At 34.3% G+C, this 9,363-nt stretch overlaps 1 protein-coding gene across 1 annotated transcript in view; it reads left to right on the forward strand.

The window, feature by feature from the left end:
- The window catches only part of ctnnd2b (catenin (cadherin-associated protein), delta 2b), a gene marked incomplete at both ends in the record, with an annotated part of 82,120 nt that overhangs the window by 60,635 nt on the left and 12,122 nt on the right, over positions 1–9,363 (forward strand). The window lies entirely within an intron of this gene.

Genomic DNA, 9,363 nt, shown 5'->3' on the forward strand with positions numbered 1-9,363 from the left:
TGTTTAGTCCATACTCAGCAGCACCTCTGCTGGCCAGAGCTGGGAGTTCAATGACCAATTCACACACGTCGCTTCAATCACACTCCTCTATTGTGTGAACGGCCTGCAGCCCCAAGAGGTCATTCAGACTGTAGAGGGCTGTTAAACAGCCTACTTAGTAAAGAAAACCAGTCTCTTGAAACATGATATTTTAGTGTATTTTTCTGACAAAATGTAAAGGCTCAGCTTTAAAAGTTAAGACAGGATAGACGATAAAGATAGTAATCTCAACTAATGTAATAATTAAATGTCAAACATGATTTGTTAGTGTTTTTAGAACAGTCAGTAGCAAGCTCCTATCTATTCATTTGTATCAATAAAAAATTATAAAAAACTAAAATACATTTTAAGGGTCTAGACCTTTGAAATTGTTCAATCCCCAAAATGTGCCTTAATTTACCATCTTACAATTAGTAATTTCCATACATTTTACAATGTCTATTTTTTAAAGAAATGCATTTTAATTGTTGATTTGCATTACAGAAAATGGTCCACACTTGTACTGTATGGAATGACAGGGGTCCACTGTTGGCTGATACATAATGACAGAAGTTCCCTCTTAGATAGCATAGAGTGACATTCACACTTTAAAATTTAAAACTGCAGGGAAAAGAAAACAAACACTAAGCTGTAATTAGTAGGAATATATTAGGAAGATAACAGTCAGTAGCAAGACCATATATTAATTTGTACCAATAAAAAATTATAATAAATAAGTCTGGTAAAAGAATGACACATTAGGGTCTAGACCTTTAAAATTGTTCAAACCCCAACATTTACCTTGATCTACCATCTTACAAATTAGTGAATTCCATTCATTTTACAATGTACTTCAGTCCCCAATCTATATTTTAAGAAATGAATTTAATTGTTGATTTGCCTTACACAAAAATGTCCACACTTGTATTGTATGGAATGACAGGGGTCCACTGTTGGCTGATACATAATGACAGAAGTCCCCTCTTAGATAGCATAGAGTGACATTCACACTCCAACATAGATGAGTAAGAAATAAATAAGTAAAATTGATAGTTCTTAAGAGATAACAATCTAAATATGATGATATATGATATATATGATATATATGATGATATATATATATATATATATATAATGTTATTTTGTAAGTAAAGTTGCCACAACAATATTGTCATTGTGGCTTTTTGAGTGAGCTGTATTTACAGCTTATATCTCTATAAGTTATATATCTAAGGATAGCAACAACAGAACTTGCTATTTTGGATATTGCCAGAGAGTACTTTAGCATGGTATATAGGATAGAGGCCCAGAAATCATAAGTTTGTTTGAGATACAATGGACAACTTAATAAGGTTTTTATTTTTTTCACAACTGCAAACTGCTTAGTCTATGGTTAAAGGAACGCATTTTATCTGTTGATTTACATTACAGTAAGAAGTTCCACACTTTTTTGTATGTAATGACAGGGGTCCACTGTTGGCTATTACAAAATGACACAAGTCCCTTCTTAGATAGCGTGGAGCGACATTCACACTTCTGCTTTTATCAAAAGAGGAAATAACAAAAGTATATTGTAACGAAAAGATAGTAATCTCAACTAATGTAATAATTATTTGTCCAACATGATGTTAGTACGTTTTTGTAACAGAATCTTTAATGAGAAGCTTTAATGGATCGCTTAACAATTGTCGACTATGACACTGTATTAAATAAATAAATTAAAGGGCTACCCAGAAGGCAAGGGAACTTTAGAATTTAAAAATGTAGGGAAAAGAAAACAGACACTAAGCTGTAATTAGGAATAGAACAGTCAGTAGCAAGATCATATCTATTAATTTGTACCAATAAAAAATATATAATAAATAAGTGTGCTAAAAGAATTTTATACTTTTAGGGTCAAGACCTTTCAATTTGTTCAATCCCCAAAATGTACCTTGATTTACCATCTTACAATTAGTGATACCAATTTTATAATGTACTTCAGTCCCAAATCTATATTTAAAGAAATGCACTTGAATTGTTGCATTGCAGAAAAATGTCCACACTTGTATTGTATGGAATGACAGGGGTCCACTGTTGGCTGATATATAATGACAGAAGTTCCCTCTTAGATAGCATAGAGTGACATTCACACTCACACTGGTGTGAAGAGTCCCTCTCCCAACCCCCACACACATACTTGCATACTTCTTACATACTTAGGTCCCCCCTGAAAATCCATTCAACCCCCCACCCCCACAGTCTCTATTCAAATTAATCACCTCACACTTTTCTACTGAAGCACTGATTCCTGAGCCTTTCAGATCATGCTGTTGGATGAGGATGTGATGACACATCTCATCATCACATAGGCTGATAGTGGAGAATTTTGCTTTGTTGATCCTTGCTGTTGTTTGACTAATATTTAAAAAATTGGTCAAAATATGCTGATATCACATTTATGATTTAACATAGGCACAGGCAACATGGATCTTTTCACTGTAAAATAGCTATTCTAGAAAATCAATCAAAAGAACACTGTTCACAGATAAAATATACAATATGGTCGATTTTCATCATGCCGAGCTTGGAGTCAAGATTTTCAAATGCTGTCTTCCATCGAGATTGCTATAAAATGCACAAAAACTGTGAGAGAGTTTTTCTGATTGCATATGATTTCATATATCACAGGAGGAAGTAGAGGTTTTCTGAAACATGTATGGTATTAAATCAATAATTTTAAATATACAAAGTTCCCATGATATGTAATATATTAATCCTAAATTTCTAACAATACCAAGTGTCAACTTTGACTGATAAGAATGGTAGATTGATCATCTAATTCACTAATCATACCTACCATCCCCTCACTCACAACTACTATGCTTTACAGTTTTTCACCAACATTCTGTATGCCTACTTTTTTCTAATTTTATACTCAACAAATAAAGGCCACTCTACATTTTAGGTGTCAACGATACGTAAAAGTATTAACGGCAGTTTACAAAGCATATGTTTAATATTGTTAAGAATGAGAGAAGTCCTCATCACATACGGAAATTCCTGAGATAAATGATGGATAACAAAATGTGTAAATATAAATATACAAACATGTCTCCATTGACAGTTGGGGTGTCTATAATTTGAATTTTGTTCAATCTTGTTCAGATAATATAAGTATGATACAAGTTTAATAACTGTCACAACATACCAATTAGCCATCATGTTTATGTTTTGTTTTACTGTACAAGCCTCCTGGCTGTGATTTAGTGTACAAATATGAGAGTGGCAGTGATCTTCGAATCTAACCCCTGACAAGTAAGCAAATCTGTATTTTCACCAAAAGGTCAAACTACTCCTTTGAAATATTTTGTAATAGTTACACATATAATGCTATGGCCAGATTGTAAGAATACACCATTTTCTGGCTTATTAATTATAACCAAAGCAACTGAGTTTCTTTCATGAATTGTTTTTTATCGTCATACTGATTTGAACAGAGAATCATGTATTTTAATCTCAGAACAGTATTTTTACAACATAGTTGAAGAAAATATTGAATTAATCGAGAAATACATGGTGAATGGTAAACATGTGGAACTTACCTCTCACTATAGCCTCAGCAATGTAGATAAAAGGTGAACTCAAATGTCCAGAATATATACACACACACACACACATATACATATATATATATACACACACACACACACATATACATATACATATATATATATATATCTTAGGATCAGACATGCCAGTTTTATTATAGATAATATCAAACTAGCTGATTTATTCACTTGAATTCTAATAAATAGCTGTGATCATAATAAAAGACTAATTTAACTATAGAGATACAGTAGGATTTTGTAACTATACAATTTTGTTTCACATTATATACCGTTTTTAGGGGGGGGGGGGTCTAATTTTGAGATATGGAATGGATTTACATACTTTGTGCTGCTTAGTTCAGACTTGTGTTGGAGGAAAATAACCCTTTTTAAGGTATTTAAAAAAAAAAAATAAAGACATGAAAAATTACCAGTACATTGATGGGGTGAAATGCATATCTAAAGGAGCCTGATTGATTAAATAATCATTAATGTCTCTATGATAATTTCATAGTATGGCATTGTGCATGGTGTAGTAATGACTTAATTGCATTCATAGACACCTTTTTAGAAACAGTTGTATATTATTATATTATATTTTTTATGGTTTAGTTCATTATGTGGACATTAAGAAGTTGAGTGACCAGCAACCATGCCCTTCACAGATCCTAACTTGAGTGAGTTCTGCCTCTGAGAAGTGAGAGGACTTTAGAGCGGGGGAGGGGGGTATTTTAGCAGATGCTGTTGCTCTCTGCTCATCATTCTGTTTCAACCTGTGTCTGTCTAATCGTCTGCAGTGTGGGGGATGGTTACCTGGAGCTGACGATGGTCGTTAGGCCTTTCTATAGTGGGCACTCAGGGGCCTATGTTTGACTAACCCTAACCCCCAACCTGCAGTTGCAAGACATGTAAAGCTTAGATCCTCCTTGTCAAGTCTGTGGAACTGTACTGAACAGTCTTCCTTCAAAAGATATTCCCTAATTTATATAGTATTTATTTAAGTAGGTGAGCTCATTGAGATCACATTCCCTTGATCACAAGAGACTAGGGTACAGCAGACAGAAAAACAGACATCACTAAACGAAACACTGCATACCTTTTTATTTAGAATAATATGCATTTTTAAATAAAGGGCGTCTTTCTTTGCATATATATAGTGATGATAAAAAAAAAAACAGACATCACTAAATATCATCACTATATATATGCAAAGAAAGACGTCCTTTATTTAAAAATGCATATTATTCTAAATAAAAAGGTATGCAGTGTTTCGTTTATTCAATTATTTCATTACTAAATTATTTGTCTAACAAGCCTATGTCTTAGATCAGAAAATCATTATGTCATTGTTTGTACCACTGATAAGGATTACCAGGATAACATTTTAAAATATTGATTGATACATTGTGGTAACTGCATGCTGCAAGTAAAAGTGGGAAGTTGACCTGTACTCTTTTCCAACCACTACCTTTGTTCAAAGTCAACCCTGTTGAATAAAGAGCTGAGCTAGGACTAAAGAAGAACTATGACTATAATACCTACAATTATTTAAAAAAAAATTGCTGCATGTGTTGTGTGCCTTCCACTTTATGCAAACTCTCACATCAAATTCTGAGATTCCGCAATTTTTGACAGCCTTGAAATGGTTTCACCTCTTTATTACCAGTATGTGTTCATCATTACTTGATCAATTGTGTGATAATCAGAAAGAAAACCACAAATTAAGGTTAAGTATGAGTATTGCAGTATACATTTACATTTCTGTACTTTGAACCACAACCAGCAGCACTGTGTCTGTGACTTTCTCACTGCTTCTGACATTGTAGGTGCTTTTAAGCTTTTGTCTCTGGAAGCATCATTGCATGTGTCCATTCATTTAAATTTATTTATTTCAGTTTTCTTTTTTTTTAATGGGAGATGGTAAAGAATTACAGCAGAGCATAGTAGAAGAAATCTATACGGTAGTTTAACAGTGGCCTTTTGGTTTAAATCATCTTCTAGCTGACTTAACTCTTGCATTGTTGACAATCTGATTAATCTTTATTTGTCATTATTTTTAAATAGTTGTTTCCAGGCAGCATTTCTACTTGCAAACAATTGAATATCCTCTTAAGGATCTGGGACAAAATGTTCATATCCCTCTGCAGAGAGATATAGCAGGAAACATCTCTGACACTGAAACTGACAAAACACTAAACAATTATTTCTTTCTTGTCAAGCTTTGTCACATGACGTATTGATGAGGATAACATTTTTTCCATACTTTATGAATAGATCCATGCAGGAGTGTGAGTGTCGCCCTATACCATTTAACAGGGGACTTGTGTCATGTTGTACAATCCAAGTGGGGACCATCTTTTAGAGCACAAAGTCTGTCTGTTCTTTGAATGTGAACTTTATGTATGGGACAGTTTTTTCTAAATGATATTTTTTCCACAATAACATGACTTCAGTTTAACTACCACAATTTATCACTGTTCAATCAATCAACAAACACTGTTCCCTGCACTTGAACAGCCTTAAAGCTATCATCTGTCTTTTTGATGGAGTTACTTAAGGCATATGTCAGAACCATGCACAATAGTATACAGACCTTCAAAGAAAGGTTAATGTATAGAATTTTGTTTTTTAACGTTGTGCTGTTAAACAGAAAAGATGGTTCCCACTTGGATTGTACAGGATGACAGAAGTCCCCTCTTTGCCTGTACAAAAGGACACTGGTCCCCTGTTAAATGGTATGGCGCGACACTTACACTCCAGCATTTATGTATTCATTAGGTAAGAAAAAAATAGTTTACTGCTTCCTCTATAGTAGAAAATAAATCATTTTCCATAGAGCCTTTAGACAGCTCTTCCATAGTTCATAAGAGACATTTGGTCATAGAAAAAATACTTATATATAACAGGGCTAACTAGGGCTGTCAATCAATTAAAAATATTTAATTGTGATTAATCTCATGATTGTCCATAGTTAACTTGCAAATTGCTCATTAATCGCCACATTTAACTGTTCTAAATATATCTTAAAAGATGATTATTGGTTATTGATGAGGATTACATTTAGTCTTTTCCACACTTCGTGAATAGATCCATGCAGGAGTGTGGAGTGTCGCCCCATACCATTTAACAGGGGGACTTGTGTCATGTTGTACAATCCAAGTGGGGACCATCTTTTATATTTTAGAGCACAAAGTTTGTCTGTTCTTTGAATGTGAACTTATGTAAGGGACAGTTTTTCCACAATAACATGACTTCAGTTTTAACTACCACAATTGATCACGGTTCAATCAATCAACAAACACTGTTCCCTGCACTTGAACAGCCTTAAAGCTATCATGTCTTTTGATGGAGTTACCTACAGCATATCTCAGAACCTGCACAATAGTATACAGACCTTCAAAGAAAGTTTAATGTGTAGATTTTTTTATTACTTTGTGCTGTTAAACAGAAAAGATGGTTCCCATTTGGATTGTACAGGATGACAGAAGTCCCCTCTTAGCCTGTACAAAAGGACACTGGTCCCCTGTTAAATGGTATGGAGCGACCACTTACACTCCAGCATTTATGTATTCATTAGGTTAGAAAAAAATAGTTTACTGCTTCCTCTATAGTAAAAATTAATTCATAGAGCCTTTAGACATTTCATGAGGGAAATTTTGTCATGAGCAAAAATACTAACTAGGGCTATCAATCAATTAAAATATTTAATCGTGATTAATCGCATGATTGTCCATAGTAAACTCGCAAATTAATCGCAAAACACATTTTTTAACTGTTCTAAATATATCTTGAAATGATGTTTTTCAATTGTGGGATCTGTGATTTACATAAATAGATTATTTTTTCTCTTCAAGATAGATTCCAGAGCATTTATTTTTATACACAATTAAATTCACTAGAAGGTCCCCTCTTGTACTGTTAAGACTGACAGAAGCGAACAGTTGCGGTTGGCAAACACTCATTGAGTGAAACAATAGGCCCAGACAGCTCCCCTGCTGCAGTGAATGGAGTCCCCTCTTAGATATGTAAATATCGTTTAAGGATTCAAGTCCCCTCTTGGCAACTTCTTTAAAAAAAATAAAAAACAACAATTTGAAGTTATATTATGACAAAAGTACTTAAAACTAAACTCTGTATTATGTTTTTGTATTTTTAAAATGACCAGAAATAGAGGTCCACACTTGGTTGATGAAAACCGATAGTCCCCTGTTGTAAAGTAAACGTGTATGTGTGTGTGTGTGTGTGTGTGTGTGTGTGTGTGTGTGTGTGTGTGTGTGTGTGTGTGCTTCTTGTGCCAAGGTTGTGATACAGAGGATTTTCTTTTATCTTCAGTGGAACATACAACAATCATACATGATGCCTCAATGTATCAATCCACGACATCATGGCCTCAATGGAAATCCTATACACACCAAGAGGATTCAATCTCTTTGTTCTGTGCCAGGATAACATAAAAGGGAATATATGAATAGGTCTGTAAACTAAGGGAAACTGAGTCTTTAATTACATATACCATGAAAAATGACTCTTTGTATTATGGAATGTGGATAGAATGTGGATAGTGGATAGTAACTCTCTCTCTCTCTCTCTCTCTCTCTCTCTCTCTCTCTCTCTCTTTGTCTCTCTTTGTCTCTCCCTTGGGCTTCCTGTGTCTTGTTAATATAATATTTACTGTGTGTATTTTGACTACCAAATCAATGAGGCTTGTGGTGAGTATAGACTATGGTCAATATAATAAAATGAAACCATTATATATATCAAACTACTAAGAATATGAAACCATTATTTATATCAAACTAGTAATAATATGAATCCATTATGTATAGGAAACTAGTAACAATATGAAACCATCATGTATGTTAAACTAGTAACAATATGAAACCATTATGTATATTAAACTTTTAACAATAGGTACTATCAGCATCAAACTATTATCAAATCTATTATCAACATGAAATATGATGGATATCAAACTATTACAATAACAAACACTAATTATTGTTTAATCATTGTTGATATCCATCAATTATCGATATAAGACCCTGCCTAATGGAGAACTGAGCAACCACTCTCCTCCTTAACCTTCCCTCTCTGTAGCCTTTTCACATTTGTCCTCTTTCTCTCACATTCAGGGTGTTATGATTTTTGGGTGCCATCCAAACTCACATGAATCTTGACCCATGAATCTGTTTGAGACTTTAACTGTGACACTTTATTTTTATTTTAAATGAAGTAACCTGACAACATCAGACACCACCCATTTAATCATGGCGTTTTAATGTCAATTCACCGGCATTGAAGATATGGTAAATACACATCTATTATTTGTTTTATTCAGGCAGGTTAGCAATTTTATCAGAAACTACACTGAGTGGTTTAATAAAAAATAATGTTTTCATTCCTGTAGAGCTGCTCCACCATGGCACACAAAAAAAAGACTGCAATCCCCAACGGTTGTAAAGATTCGTTGGTTGAAGCCGTATTGTTGTGCCTGGCACCCCACACCTGAGCATTTACCCTGACAGAGTTAAGAGTCTCTCGAAGTGTCTGTTCTGTTTACGTCGGCCTGCTTGTCCATGTGAAAAGGGCAGCTTGGAGATAATACCATCCCGTTTATGTATCCATACCTCTGTCCTTTACCATTTGTTCTGCCTGATGCCTTGTCGTTGGGAAGGCCATGAATGAGTGTGTGAGCTGCCCCTGAAGGTGACTCTCCCAAGGAGAGGGTCTTGGATGTAGTACAAGTGTTCCCCCT

The sequence above is a fragment of the Micromesistius poutassou genome (assembly GCF_964030765.1).
Source record: "Micromesistius poutassou genome assembly, chromosome: 16".
In the NCBI taxonomy this organism is placed as follows: Eukaryota; Metazoa; Chordata; class Actinopteri; order Gadiformes; family Gadidae; genus Micromesistius; species Micromesistius poutassou.